Raw genomic sequence first — 16,845 nt, 5'->3', positions numbered from 1 at the left:
GCAGATGGAATAAAAAATAGTTTGGCTTCATTATGTTATGTTTTGCAGCAAAAAAAGTATTTAAGTAAAGCTAGAAAAACATGAAAGTGCTTTCAGTTTAATGTGTTGTTTTAATGTCTAATTTGTCAATACTGCATACTCTTTGCATTACACTTTTACGTATATGAGGCCTAATAATTTGGAAGCGGGAGGAAAAAACCGATTTCATCTCCTGCGTGGGTAAATAGGGACTACCTGGGGCCAAAATGCGATCAATTTACTGACCCTGGGTCAACCCACACGTTTTGGGACAGTATATAAAAAAACTTCAATATATGTGTAACTGTTCGTCAAAAGGAGATGATCCTATACATTTACTTGATCTGCAGTTTAAGTTCTATAAAATATTTTTGTGTACTGGTGGTTCATTTCATTAGATGACGTCACTCCAACCCTTTTTTTATCTCAATTGTCTTTTATTGTGATAGTAAAGATTTGTGCCAAGTTTTGCAGGAACAAGACGTTAACCAAATTTAAATGACGGACCTTTTTCATTGTTCTTTGGCACAGGCGGATTTTTTCAGGGACTTATGGAAAAGTTACCAAAAACGAATAAAAATAATGTGCAGTGTCACGATTGCAATGGTGTTACAATTTCTGTTGTTATTCTTTGTCTTGTTGCTGCAAATTATTTATGTATTTTCTATGTGTCAGCTATTATAAAAAAACATTGATAATGATTGAGATTGTTAAGAGTGTTTCGATATCAGGATTTTGTTTGTTAACACGTTGAGACATGACACAAATTACAAAAACAAATTAAATTAATTTTACAACTAATTATAATATGCATGGCACTGTTCTTAATTAAATTACTTTATAGTACATCTCCTCAGATGCACATTTTTGTCGATTCAATTTATTGTTTCTGTCATATGTCATATTTTAGAAACAGTTCATTTAAACTGAAATCTCCATAAGAAGGTAACTTTTGTATTATTTCTGAAATTACTTACCCAGGATAGCCTCTTCAGTTCCTTTTGGTACTGCTTTTCAAGAGGGTCCTGCGAAAGGGGTCCTAACGCATTTAAAGCTCCTGTTTGAGATACGAAAGTCGTGCAAGCACAGCAATTGCTCAACTAGACAACCGCCTAAGATATCAATCCTATTAACATACTTACGCTAAGCCTAAAGGACCTTTTCACACTTTTATAGCCTTTAGTGTGACTCGGCCGGGGTTTGAACCCAAGACCTCCCGCACCAGAAGCGAACGCTCTACCAGAAGGCTATTAGTTGGTCTAACACATAGTTCTATAGGAAGTGAAGTAAATTAGAGCAAGAAATGTGATGGGGTGACACTAATTAATTAATTACAACTGATGTGGGCGAAAATTAAAGTGATTGCTATTGTCTCAAATAAAAACGCTTTTCATGCTTAAGTTCTGTGCACTGAAAGAGACAATGAAAAAGAAAAAGAAAAGAGAGAGTATTTCTTGACAAACCGATCTTGCCGTGTATCTGCAGGGTTTTGAGAAAAGTCACAGTAACCATAAAGGATAAAGCATTTCGTGATAGACTGGTAAAGGAAACGCGTGCTTTTTTTGTTAACTTATTTTAATCATTACGAAACTACGGTCTTCTTCAAAGAAATGTTTTCTAAACAATTAAAAAAAACTAAATTATTGTCACAAACATATGGAGTAGTTAGTCTTTGCGGACTAGTGTACAATGATGTGATTGGGAGAGCTTACAAAGCCATTCTATTTCTTTGTACTATACAAACTTTACCGTATGGATATACTAAATTTTTCCTTTATTACTTTTATTTGTCATTTTTTTCCTGTCTGTGTGTTTTGAAAAGATAAAACAAAAACCGATGGTCACCTTCCTGTGCGCGTGCTCATCATGTGAATTAGATTTTAGGGTCTTATAAGGCTGTAAAAAGGCCACATTACAGCTATTGGAGATTTGTAAACATCGGCGGAGTTGTATGAGTCTAACAACATTGAAAACAACTTAGGACGTCGTAGTCCACAGAGACGGGATGGCAAACACCGATGACTACATTTCTGGATGCGTGGAGCCACGTGATTTCGGTGGCCATATTACAGCCTCATAAAACCCCTAAACCTAAATCGCGTGGTTCCACGCGTGGTGGTCATCGGTGTTGTCCTTCCAGTCTCAATGAACTAGGACGCTTTAAGTTTTACTCACGCTTTATTTTAGACAAAGTGAGCAGGAGCATGCTTACTCGTCTGCTTCGTAGATGTGAACCAGGCTATATTCTTGCTTCAATGCATGTTTCATGTTTAACGTTTGTTTCACATGCTCCATGAGTGTTCACAAATTGCTTGCATCTGCTTCTGCTTTATAGTTTGTACCAGGCATTAGGGAATACATTTATGATGAATTAACTTTCAGAAATAAGGTTTCGAAATACCTTTTTTGTAGCAAGTTTTATTTACTTTAGGAAGTCACCTGCTGACACACAAAGTTATGTAGCATATAGTTTTATGAGTGAATAACCGTAGACTTTTATCAACAAAGCTAGCTTTCAGTGTGGTAGCTCATTTGTGCCTATTTTTTATCTAAAAATAATTCCTATGTGATTGTCGCATTATTTAGTACGAAATTTCGTAATTACTCCGGTGATAACAGCTGAATTATTCTTTGCTTATATAATCGATTATCTCCTTTAATGCTGTTTCATATTTTGAATATGTAACAGTGTTTCTTTTTCATGCATTTTATTAGTGAATAAAGTACATATAATTCTTAGTATATGAAAGACAGGTACGATTATAAGCAATGTAATGCTAACCCTTGGAATGGCAAAACTACTTCTAACAAGACAATAAAGATCTTTATTGAACTATTAATAATCCTTGCTAGAAGGATTGATTGTGTTACAACAGAGAAATTAACCTTTTTCATTTCTCTATGTGATGAAGTTAATTACAAGGAAGTGACTTGCACTTTAAATTTGTTCTATCTACAACAATTTTTTCCAGGGCGTGTCGTTTAAATATGTGTTTAGTGAGCTCATATATCAATAACAAACATATTTTACGTAATTGCTAGGAATTTTACATTTCTACATCAAAGAAATTTTTCCCTTTTTAAAGAAAGCAACAACAGAGTTGTGCGAATCCTGTTTGTATGATGACTCTCGGCCAAGAAATAACTAGTAAGTGTGAAATAATAATACGAAGACTGTGTCCGTCTATCTGTCGGTCTGTAACAGTTTGTCGGTCTGTGTTCATTTTCCGTTAAAGTTGCCGAAAAATTTATGTCTTATTTGTTAATTCTTCAGACGTTACAGCACGACGTCAATGCATTTAACCTGACGTTAATAGCATGTTCAAAAATTAGCATTTCTTAAGGCATTATATTCGGGAAACGGCTGGAAATAACTGACGTATCTTCCATGTGGGTAACTAGGGGCAACCAGAGATCATTCTGGGTAAGTTCCTCTAAGCTGGGTACCACCCGTTTTGAAACAGATCTGTTGATAACGTCATTGAGAAAACTTTAAGTCTTAATTTCTTCCTTATATAATCATAAATAAAACACTTACAACATGAGGACTGATATGATGATAAAGTGTACTCTTGTGTCTACCTAATAAAATATCTGATATGCCTTCTGTTATGTAACAGCGTTTTGTGGGACTTTAGATTGTTATATTTTCTTATTCTTCCTCTTTCGAATGAATCTTCTCGTTGGTATTATTTAAGGAGTTTTATCAATCGTTTTGATTATACTTCTCTAAGTTCTGTGCAATAAATCGCGTAGCTTGAAGATTCAACGAGTGACTATATTTTGTGTTAGCAAATGTTTTTTGATCAGTTAAAGGACAGAAGTTTTTGTTATTATAAACGCTATCTCTAAATAGTGCAGCACATTGTTGGAGACCACATAACAATCTCCATTTAAATTAGTGCAGATATATACTACGAGAAAGCACGTTTATTGTTACCAGAATACGTAAAAAACTGTTGTTATTATATGCTTTCATTATTTCAGTGGTTGTTTTAAGGCCCAGGGGCACGGTTAAAGAAACCTTTTAACAATGGCGCTTGCGAAGCCATCATTAAGATTTCGGATTGCATCCGAGTTCTTATTAAAACGGGTCGTCTTTTTCTTCTTCTCTTTCTTCTTCTTCTTCTTCTTCTTCTTGGACCGATTTTTTAACCGATTGCTGTAACGTCACGACTTTTAAAGTCTGACCTGACCCCACAATCTGGCGCTACGCCAGTTGGGTGTGTATCTTGATATTCGGGAAATCGGGAAAGAGTAAGAACTACGGCTCCCATATGGATATGCAACACAGTTTACCTGTATGTAGTCAGCGCTTAGGTAATTTTTAACAAACTGGATTCTGTTTTGTTATCTAAATTGAAGTTGCAAAAAGGGTGACACAGTTCACCTGTACTAAACGCTTAGTCCAATGTTAACGATGGACTGTTTCCTGTGTATCTGTTTAAACGAAGTTGCAATTTTTTTTCTAAAAAGGGTATTATACCTATATGGGTGTGCAACATTATTTGCCTGTACAACGCACTCAGCCCGGAGTAACATCTATTTTTTTATTTCAGCGAGAAAATTCTCCGAAAAATAAAAATGAAAATGGTTTGCTATGACAGGGTAGCAAAGAGTCGTAAACTGCGTTTTTATTTTAGCTAAAGTCGTGGAAAGGTATTTTGTGAAAAATATATTACACGGGAAACACCATAATGTTGTGCGCCTATGTTTTGAGAAGAAAATTACACCGGAATCCCATAATGTTGTACGCTTTACTCGATTTACGACTTACTATACTAAAGCGCTCCACCTGAATGTGGTCACAGTTTACAGTTCTTAAGTCGCTCTACTGCGCGTTCTACCTGTGTAACACAGTTACTTGTGGCTCAACCCGGTGTTTCAGACCCAGGTCCCCTGGTTAGTCTAAATATTAATACCAAGGAATTGCATTTTGGATTTAGTCCCTTTTGTAATTCTAAAGCGACAAACGTAGCCATAACCTTTTGGTCTCTTTCGCCTACTTCTATTTTCCTTTTTTGTTTTTAAAGTTAGTAGGATTCAGCTTCATGATCAAGTCTTAGACTTTTTCAATTTATAACTTCTTTAGTCATGTCGCAGGTATATAATAAAACATTTCCGAAATATCGCTAAATTGATGTGCTAAAACGTCTTCGTTTCTTTTTATGGATGTTAAGTGTAGTGCAGGACTAGCAAAGTATTAATTTTCACAGATTACTTTGTGTACATTTGCAGAGACCTTAATTCCTGATAAAATTTTAAAGATTTACGATGATTTGCGTTGCGGTGGTGTATTGTTGAGAAAACATATTTCATGGAGAAGTGGGTGACCAATAAAAAGAGGTCCTAATGCAGTTATTCTGTAGGGCTACATCCGCCCACCGTTTTTTTTTCAATGTTTAAAAATTAAAATCTAAAGTCATGTTTCGCTACCATTTCAACTATTAAATGACAGTAAGGAATCTTGTAACACTATAATTTTTTCCCACACATGAAAAACATGGCGTTTTGTTCTTTTTAGTTTTATTCTCTTTGTTTTGATTTTCTTCGAAATCAAAATAAATTGTAACAAATGAATATAAGAACACTATCTTTTGACTTACTAAAACACGCAAAATCATGCAATAACAAAAAATTTTACCCTTGGCAAATGCACTTCGAATTTGTAACACTTAAAGTTATTCGCAATTAAGTAGCTTACTGCCTGACTAAGTTTTGAGAGGTCTTATATTGTGGCAAAGGCAATCACAATCCAAAAGATTATGATAATAGTTATTCTGTAGTGTGAGATGCGGCGTGTGACCTGGTCTCGACTAGTAATAGATGATTTAACTTTTATATTTTAGCATCGTGAAAACTTGATAAATGAAATTTAAAAATTTAAAGGTAGCTTAATAACACAAGTCGTGGTGAAAGTTAGTTTTCCACAATCTTGCAAAGGTAATCCAAGAAAATACGGATACTGCATGTTTTTCATATCACGAAAAGATGATAACCACAAATTGCTTCTGTTTTTGATTGGAATAAGACACTGTCACGCTTGATATATTTGGCACCATATGCTGCCATTGATAAAGCTGTTTGTTCTGCAATCGATCAACCCATACTTGTAAATATATATGCTTAATTCATATGCATTACAAAGTCTGCCTACCTATATTAAAAAAAAAGCATTAGAAGCATAACACCATCCTAATATTTTTTTACTTGCTAGCTAGTTAAAATTTCAGCCGGAATGTACAATGAGGAACGAAGATGGCTAAAAATCATACGTAATATAGTCTGTCAGCTAGAAAAAAATCTAAAGTGTAAAGCGAAAACCTTAATCTTATGTATATTTTAACGTATATATGAAGATGTATACTAACAAAAAAGAAGATAAAAATTCTACTAAACTTTAACGTTATATAACAGATAAAGAAGCAAAACAAAAGAAGAAATGGATGTATAATGCACATGAGGAAGTTGTGGTTAGCCTTGCCGGTTTCGAAGTTACATCACTATATTTTGGAAAGGCTGGTCGTGGGTTGATAATGCGAGTAGCAAGTAGCGAAAGTGTTTTTTTTCTATTAAAAAAACAATCATTTTCAACGCAAGTTGCCTTAAGCTGCCACTTTTCGCTGACAAACAAACAGAAATATATAAGGCGAGCGTATAATATAGACGACGAAAAGTTTAGAATAAATTTAATGCTTGTTTTTCTTTCTTTCTTTTTCAAGGTGTAGTTAAGGTGTTAATTACCTTCTTAAAGTTAGTAGCAGCATTTTTTAACAAATACATCCCCTCGTGTTGTCTCTGATTTTTCGTGAAAACAAACTTTCGATTTACTGATATTAACAGTATTTTACAGACCCTAGCTTATTCTACCGCCAAATAGAATACTGAAGAATTTTTTTTTCTTTTTTTAGAAAATAAAAATAACAAAGTATCAAATTCATCATAAAAAATAATTATTTATAAACAGGGTGTCTAGACGTCTATGTGGTTTTAAGGTGAGTATAATTTCTTGCACTTTGGCCTTTTGAGTGGTCCGTTACACTCGTTCTTTGAAAATTGTGGGGATTGAGCTTCTTGAATCGTTTTGTGGTCCTTTAATAAGGTGTGACATACAAATTCGTCCAGATCACTTTGAAGACACATTGAGGCTGAATTTAAGTGCAACCACTGAGATAAAAATAACTTCAGCGTGTCTAAATTAATTAAATACTTCCTATCACTCATATGCTTACTTTACAAGTGCGTGAAATCAAAAAAAGTCGAAAAAGGGCATGTTTTAACTGTGAACTCACGCCCAACCTTATAAGCCAAATGGCGTCTTGCGGTTTATCAAAACATGGCCAAAATATTTAAACCGTTCTCGGGAATTGTTTCATTATCGCAGGGGAGCGATTGCAGAGACTTTCAATGACGCTGTCGAAGGCATTTTTTTGTATTTTGAATTGGATGTTGTCAGGGTTTTGATTCTCTGTAATTTTAATTTTAAGGATAGTTGAGTTGATGTATTGTATTTACGTAATTACATTTACAGGCATTTATTCATTTTACGATTTTGGCTACAAACGTGCATCGCAGTATGGCAGGTACATAACCAGCTATAATTAGCTGTTCTCCTGTAGTTTCGCTATATTTAGTTAGCCATAATGGTTTTTTACCCTAGTCATTATTATTGTTTCTTTTAGTTTTATCTTCACCAATATGATTTTTACTAAGCTGCACGTTGGGTTTGGATTACCTAGTTGAAATCTGAAAGTTGACAAATACAGTTGGCGGACAGTTTATAATTCTGTTACATAATTTTTAGTAAGTAACATTGTCTCAACTAGCCTATATCATTATAATCACACATACAAACGTGCAGTGATTATAATGATATAGACTAGTTGCTTAGTTAAAAAAACTGGAATTCACCCGTAAATAAAAAATGCAATAAAGTCGATCAATATACCGTAAGTGCTCTAATAAACGCCCGGAGTGTTAATTTAATTTTTTCGATCTTGAGAGGGGGGGCGTCTATTAGAGGGAGGCGTTAATAACAGGAGACGTTTATTTAAAAATTAATTTATGGTATAATAGTTTTTTCTGAACCTTAATCTATGGCATAATTACAATATAATTTACGGTATTTCGCATTTGTTATTTTGTACATCTGTGGCAAACATAATAGAGTATTAATAATACGGAGATTACTTTTACTAAGGAATTTTGCTTTTACATCTTATCTTTGATCCAAAAATGTCCAACCTTCTTCAATATTTTTTGGTTGACAATGAAAAAAGATATCCCCACTGTAAACTACAAAAACGTAGCAATTAAACGCAATCAGTTTGTAACAAAGTTAATGATTAATTATTTATCATTCCACTCAATACATACTTTCACGACACCCCCATTAGACAATTGCTTTATAATGATTTAGGATACTTTCGGTCAGAATTCACTTCCTTGTAATGTTACGCAATTGATACAAAAAACAAAACAAAACCTGAACAAGATGACTTTCTTGAAGTTCTTTGCTGTAACGTAGAATTGAAATAAAGAAAAGTAAAGATAAACTGCCTGGGTTTTGGCATTCTTTTCGGATATTAAGCAGTAATCTCATCTCTTGCAACATTACCAAGTTAACTCGTTACATAGAATCTAAAGTAATGTTTTGCTACCATTTTTGAAATTAAATGAAAATAAGCTGGTTTGTAACGCTATAATGCCTTCCCACATATCGAAAATTTCGGCGTTTTGTTACAAAAATAACATGTTTGCATTCTCATCGTCTTGGCTAACGAAAACATAAAATCTTGTAATAACAAGTTCCCTTGGCAAATGCATGCACCATGTGTAAAACTTCAATTTACTCGCAGCCTTATTTATTTTTGTGGCAAAGGCAATCACAATCCAAAAGATTGCCAAAACAGTTATTCTGTAGTGTGAGATGCGGCGTGTGACACCAGATCTAGTTATAGATAATTTAACTTTTATACATGAGCATCGTCAAAACTTAATAAATTAAATTTAAAAATTTAAAAAAAGGTAGCTTAATAATCAATAAAATGCTATGTCCAGAACACTTCAAGCCAATATACACTTGAAGCCAAATTTTGATTACGTTTTGTCAAACACGTACTGGATAAAACAAGGCCAATGATCTGCATATGCACCACTGTAACACAACTAACTCGTCGTGATTCAGCAGGTACTCAATGTTTTTTATAAATAATGATATCCACATATTGTTTCTGTTTTGATTGGAATAAAAAAAACAAGCTAAAGGTTTTGGCATCGATACAGCCATACTTTTAAACAGACATGTCAAGTGCATATGCATTTAAAAGCCTAGCTATGTTCAGTATAACGTTTTGTTGCTCGCTAGCTATCTAGTTTAAATGTCAACGAAAATATACAATATAGAATAAAGGTCGTTAAAAATCATGTTTAACAATGTAGTTTCTTAGTTAGAGATGGAGATAAATTCTAAAGCATAAAACGAAAGTACAATAATCTTAGTTATATTTAAAGATGTATGTAAAGATGTATAAATATATATAAACAAAAAAGGAGATAATAACCCAAGCAAACTTTAACAATATATAACAGATAAAGAAGTGAAACAAAAGAAGAAATGGATGTATAATGCACATAAGGAAGTTGTGGCTACATTCGCTGGTTTTGAAGTTAAATCGCTATATTTTAGGAAGTCTAGTTGTGGACCGATAATGCGAGTAGCGTACCATTTAAGTTTTTTTTTTATTAAAAAATCAAAAAAAATCAACGAAGGTCACTATGCCCTAAGCTGCTATATTTGACTTACAGTTAAACAGACAAATGTAAGGCGAGTGTATAATACCGACGACGGCTCCCTAAAGGTAAACAAAAAAGTTTTAGAATAATTTTAATTCTTGTTTTATATATCGCATTATAAAATTATGTTATTTCTCCTTTCTTTTTCAAGGTGTAGTTAAGGGTAAAATTAATTATCTTAAAGTATGACAAGAATTTGTTATTGAGGCAGGTATAACCATATAATTTTTGCCTACATAAGCTTTAACTAATTAATTAGTGTCGCCCGCTAACAATCTTTGTTTCGAATTACCTCACTTCCTCAAAAACTCAGAAGCATATAACACCACTTTTGTGATCAACAATGTCTAAATGAATTAAAGATACAACATTAGAATTAAAGGTACAACACATTGTCAACAATAAGCGATAAAAGTAAAAATTCTGATCTTAAGTCATGCACCATACAAAACTTCATTTTGAGACAGTGGGGTCATGTGGTGGGCATTTTTTTAATTGGTCATTACATAAATTTAATTTGTTTTTGTGATTTTATTACACCATATTTTATTTTTTCACAACAACATCATCATGTCAGACTTTTCTAAGAATCCCTTAATTGATAAAAATGTTTTCTATAGCAACCATTTCATCGCAAATAGCGGTAATAACGAAAATAGTTCAAAACAGAAACCGCAACGTCAATGCAACCGTGACAATATTTTTTTTAGCCCGCGTGCTGTATTCAGATTATGATGCCACCAACTAAATATAGTAAACACGGTCTTGGTGGATTTATCATATTTATTTTTCTGTTATAAGATGATGCTAAATGATTAAAACATGAAACAGGAACGATTACAGAAAATCGAGATATATTTACATACTTGTCCCCCCATAATATAACTCGGCATATCCACTTTCAGCTATCAATCTTAAATAAAAATAAAAACAACGGGCAGGTGGATTTTTTTAATAACAAATATCATTTTTTTCCCTTGACACTTACTTGTTATAGCCAGCGCGATCAGTTTTAGGAAAGTATATCAATGAAACTAACATTGCAGAAGTGCATCAATTTTCAAATTTTGTACACACATAAATCTACAAGTGCTTTCTGAAACGTATTTGCGTATTAAAGTCACAGCAGCGTTGCATGAAGTTAATTTGTTGAATCCATAACATTTTGAGTCTGTGTTTTGTGCTGAGTTATATTTCCTTTATCTTGCATGTTTTGGTTACGACTATTGTAATTCATTCCAGGTCATTTCTACTCTGTAGGTTTGCATATGTGCAAAAGAGCTGTATTGCTGGCGATATCTTTATTCTATACTTTTATGTCATAAACGAAGTAATTGGTTGGCTCCATTCAGTTATATACAGTATTCAAGTGACTGAATAAAATGCAGAACAAGAACAGAACATCATCTCTAATATCTACAAGAAATTTTTTATCTGTATATTACATTTTCATCATATTTCATCAAACTGAAATGATTTTTTTCGGATATTGCTGGATAAAATTAGAATATGCCCCCATACTTTATCGCCCCACATTCTTAGCAAAAGAGGAAATAAAAACTTCTTCAGAATTCCCTACATCCTTAAATTGTTTCAATCAATCATTTTAAAGCAATTAATGGCAAACGTCAATCATTATTTGTTTACACTATATAAATGCACAGCAAATACACTGATAGGTTATTTAAAGAAGAATGTCTGGAAAAATATTTGCAACGACCGGTAAGTACAGATAAAATAAACTTTTAAACAACCAAAGTTGATTTAAAAACAACGATTTTAATTCCAGTAAAGTATTTGCCATGTTTGGTAAATTCTCTTTAATGTATATTACAGCCAATTCTAATTTTATTTCAAACTTTGAAATTATAGCAACAATAAATTGTTGTTTATATTTTATCTTCTTCAGTAACTTTACTGGTCTTCCTTAATCAGCATGGTGAAGCCACAAAAGCTAACTTAAGTTGGACAGAGCCATGTCATGTAAAGAAACTTATGGACAAGTCGTTCTTAGATGTTATGAGGACGTCACTTGTCTTACGTGATCTGCAAGTCAAGCTGGTACGTGGATAACAAGTTCTTAAACTCTAGTCTAATCAAATAAAAACACTGATTGGAAAATTAAGGTATCAGCTTATGTCAATACACTAGTAATCAATTACTACGGGCTGTTAATATCCCTATAGTCATGTAACTATTGACCGAGCTTATAACGTTGTTGTTAATAGAGAAGATATAACAGACACACATTCAAGAGGGTGAATTTTACAATAAGTAGAAGGTATAATCTATTTTTGTTTAATTTACAGAATTCTTTTATTGTTTTTTTTTATTTTATAGTTGGCTAGTGCTTATCCTGGACAAAAGAAACTTAAAAATGGATGTCCATTGGCTCCAGCATACATTGATTCTGGAAATAAATTTGAAAAATTTAATGTAAGTCTGCATTTTATTTAGCACGCTGCAATAACCCTATAACAACGAACAAAACAGTGTGCTCTTTAACCGAATATCTTAACCTACAATAAAATAATATGGATTGACAATTAGCTTAGACACTGCTTCCTTATAGATAATGTCCTGTTAAAACGGAGAGATTATATCCACTGTGCTTGTTTTTATTGGGGTGGGATGGGTTGATATTTTTAAATTTATAAATCCTTTTTCCCGTTTTAACTAACTAAAGAGGCTGCGCCATTATTAGGGCCTATTCAGCAAACTCTTTAAAATGCATTTCCAGTTTTAGTTCTATAGTATGAAATTTTATCGCAAAAGACGAAAAAGTGTAGCAATAATGGTTAGTCTAAAATAATAAAGAGGTGAAAAATTACAAGGAAATTTAAATTTAAAGTTCTTGTCGGTATAACAACGTATTTTATTTATACTCAATAAAAGTAACGTGTTAAATTAAGTATCGCTGTTTCAAATTTTGTTAATGCTGTTTTCAGTTTAGTATTGCTGTTTAAAATTAAGTATTGGTGTTTGGAATTGACTATTGCTGTGTGGAATTAAGTATTTCTGTTGGTAAAAAAGTATTACTGTTTCAAATTAAGTATTGCTTAGATAAATGATATATTCGATTTAAAAAATCGGATATATGACTTATTTAGCGACGTTTTGCAAACAGATAAATCATACCTCAATGAAAATAACAAGCACACAATCAAAATGATTAAAAAATATTGACACAACGCCTTCTTTTTACATCGTTAGATTGTTCAGCGTCTTGACTTTAATGAAAAAGTCACTACGCAATACATCAACACTCTCGAAAGTGTAAAACGGGAAGAAGAGAAGAAGAGTCAAAAAGCTTTGTTTTTAAGTGACCTTTTTGTGATCCAAAAAGCGTAAGCCTATTCTTGCCGCTGTAAAATTTCTGAAGTCATATATAGATTGTAGAAAAAATTGTTAATAGAGTTCTCTAAAGAACATTCAGGACACATGCATATATTGCAAGGCTTATAAATTTGTACTGATGTTCTATGCTGATTTACATGTTTATTTACATTGTCAGATTGTTCAACGTCTTGACTTCAACCAAAAAGTCATTACGCAATACATCAACACTCTCGAAAGTGTGAAACGGGAAGAAGAGAAGAAGAGTCAAAAAGCTTCGTTTTTAAATGAACTGAACCAAGTGTTAAATAGAATGCGTATAGACAAATATCGCATGAGAACGAGAAGACAGGTATGTAGCGACTATGAGCGTAATTACTCATACTTGCTTGAAGTTTAAAGAGATCGTTGGACATTTGTATTATGTTTTACTGTAAAGGCTAAACATATGCGTTCTTTGAAGTAACGTAGCAAGAGGAAGTGTGTTTCATGAACTCAAAGCTTTTCCAAAATGCTTATTTTCACTCTTATGTATATCAGAAAGAAACATTCTAGATGGGTTGTGTACTGACTACAACTGACTAACCCAGTCAGTAATGATCATTTATTAAAGGCTGTAATAAAGAGTGACACATGCTCAATAAGATACATCAATCGTTTTTATTAACGTGTTTATATGTTAAAGCAATTGAATTTCTTCGCTTTTCACAACTTAAAATCTGCAACTGTAAATTGTCAATGTATTTTAGTGCAGTAAAATCATTAAAACATGATTGTCAAATAAAAACTTATTAATGTTATTTCAATTTTTTTTTGTTCATTATATTTCGTTTGCTTTTTAGATGTTAATCACATATCCCTGCCTTGGTACTAATCTCAAGATAAAGTTATGGAGACGTTTTTCACCTGTTTATCCGAATCCAAACCCAGATCCCTGCAACAGAAATAAAATCGATGAAATTCTAACAATCGTTCAAGATATAAGAACTATTTATCAAATAAACAAGGCCTGGTTTTATAAGGAAGCACAGTTAAATACCAAGTACCAACCAAATGTTCTTTTGGATTAACTTTTTACTATATTAGTGAAATTTGTTGACGTCGTCATTGCTTTGAAATGTCCTACTTATATTAATTTCGCGCTTGACACATATGAATCAATTAATTTTTTTTTTACGAAATTAAAATCTTTAAATTTCTCAGCATTTTAGGAATTTGTAGAAAATTAAATATTAATAAAGTTGTTTCACGTAATTTTAAAAATATTACCACTTATCTGTTCAGTCATTCAATAATATAAATATTATCATGTCATGGGCAAGCGAGTTTATTCTAGGCTACGTTTCGACAGCTACAGCTGTCACCGACGTGCAATGGTCGTAATTATCTTTGGCTATTTATTATTTAAAGAGATAATTAGAGGCTCGAAATTAACCAATCAGATCACAGCAATTAAATTAATTAACTTTTTTTGCAAATCCAGATGGAAGCAATAGATTGACTGAAATCTTTCCTTTTTCTATAATTTCGCTTTATGTTACGTTTCTTTTTCTAAAAGTTCGCTTTTTGTTACGTTTGTCCCAACCATTTTTTGCACTTTTTCCTAAATGTTCGCTTTCCGAAGTACGGGTAACCATATTTCTATTGATCTGAGTATTTCTGTCTATACTATTTATGGTTTCTTTTATTTTTCTTGCTGTCCAACCAGACTCTCGGTCTATGATCTTTCTATTGGCCCAGTCAATAACAAGATCATTCTTCAAGCTATGGTCCGCAATCTCATTTCTGTCTGTATTTGCGTTGCGTACGGCTCTTTTGTGCTCTTGCACACGTTATTTAAACATTCCTTTCGTTTCACCGACATAAACAGCATCACAATCCTTACACGGATCTTCGTAGACAATATTATATTGACTCTCTAGACATATTTTGTCTTTCGGATGCGACAGTTAAAAAGGTTGATTTTCCTCTCAAACTTTTTAATGGCATGTACCTTGTTTCACGTAGTTACAATAAGTGAGTTGTGGGAATAAGCTATAAATTCAATCATCTTTATATCCCTGCGTTATATTGGCTTCATATGGCGTGGTTAAGTGTATCTTTACTAGGTTTTCTTTGTCAAATATCCAGGGTTGGATCTGACTACCTCATATAATCATCGAATGGGTTAGGCTATGTTAAATAACTTAAGTAAAAATACAGAAGCGGATAAAAAAATCTATTGGTGGGATATAGGATTTTATTGACAAAAATAAAAATATATTGTCCAAAACTAAAAATATTAATTGTTGGTTTATTGTTGATATTGCATTTCCCATATCAATGAATTAAAATGAATTTATATACTTTTGAATTTGTTTACTTTATCGAACGAAGTATCTTGAAGAATAAAAGGCGTTTCTGCGTTGCGCATTGTTTAATTATTTTAAACTGCTGACATCTTTGATGATCAAACACAAATCAGGGAACAACGTAAAACGTTGATGTAACCCTGAATGCAACACTAACGACATCCGGAATTTCAGCGCAGGTGACATACTGTACAACGCTAATAGTGATATTTTTGTACTATTTTATCACTTTTTTTATCGTCTTTTTTAAGTCCCTTACAAGTTACTTTATTTAATTGCTTTGCCATTTGTGTTTTATCGCCACAGCTCGGAAATATTTGTCTAATGAACAGGCCCCCTGTTTATTAGACAATACAAGTAATTAGGAGGCAGGTACTGGCTAATTATCCCCTGATTTGTTTTAACTTGTTTTTTCTGTGCTACAGGATTATGATACTTATTGGAATTTTAATTTATATATTAGACACCTGCATTCATAGTGTTTACGTCCAATACTTCTCAGAATCTTAGATATTGGCTATTACTTAATGCTACCCCTAAAAATAAGAAACCTTCCGCACATAAAGACTTATTATAATCTGGAATAAAAATATAATTTTTGATTGACAATTGAATTTTTCTACCCTATTGCACCAAAAGACTGTTATTTCTTTTGTACTGTCTGTTAAAACACACATCAACACACTTATGAACAAAAAACATAATCAAATCTTATTCAGCGGTCATTTTTTAATTAAAGGTTTTCCCAAACCGTCCAAAAAATTAGTAAGCCATGCAACTACATCAGCAATGACGTCAATTTGACTTCTGCTCTCACACCTAAATATCAGTAACAACTTTTCTTCACAACAGGCAAATTGGCAAAAACGGGCAATTGACAAAAAACGGGCAATTGGCAAATACGGGCAATTGGCAAAAACGGGCAATTGACAAAAAACGGACAATTGGCAAAAACGGGCAAATTGGCAAAAACCATCAATTCATCAATACGCGCCGCGACCAAGAAGCTCAAAAGTACAACATCTGTACGTACGTAAGTCTAGTTGAACACATAGCTGGCTAAAATTGCTATAACGCAATTTTTAGACATGTCAAACAAACAAATAAAAAATTACTCATTTTTAGCTAGCTACCATTTCAAACAAAATTGTGTAGAAGGAAGTTCTTTCGCCGTTTTACAAATTTGATAAAAATTGAATGGTTGACAACCCAAAGCCCTCAAAGTTCAGAAATATGTACTTTTGCACACAAGTGGGTCAGATAGAAAACGTTTAATACCTGCTGAACGAGCTTTCTGACGTGGTTGTACTACGGAACAATCCATGTCGCCCATAAAGGTCCCGAA

This window comes from Hydractinia symbiolongicarpus, chromosome 14 (assembly GCF_029227915.1).
Source record: "Hydractinia symbiolongicarpus strain clone_291-10 chromosome 14, HSymV2.1, whole genome shotgun sequence".
Lineage (NCBI taxonomy): Eukaryota > Metazoa > Cnidaria > Hydrozoa > Anthoathecata > Hydractiniidae > Hydractinia > Hydractinia symbiolongicarpus.
Note: the sequence above shows the minus strand (reverse complement) of the source record.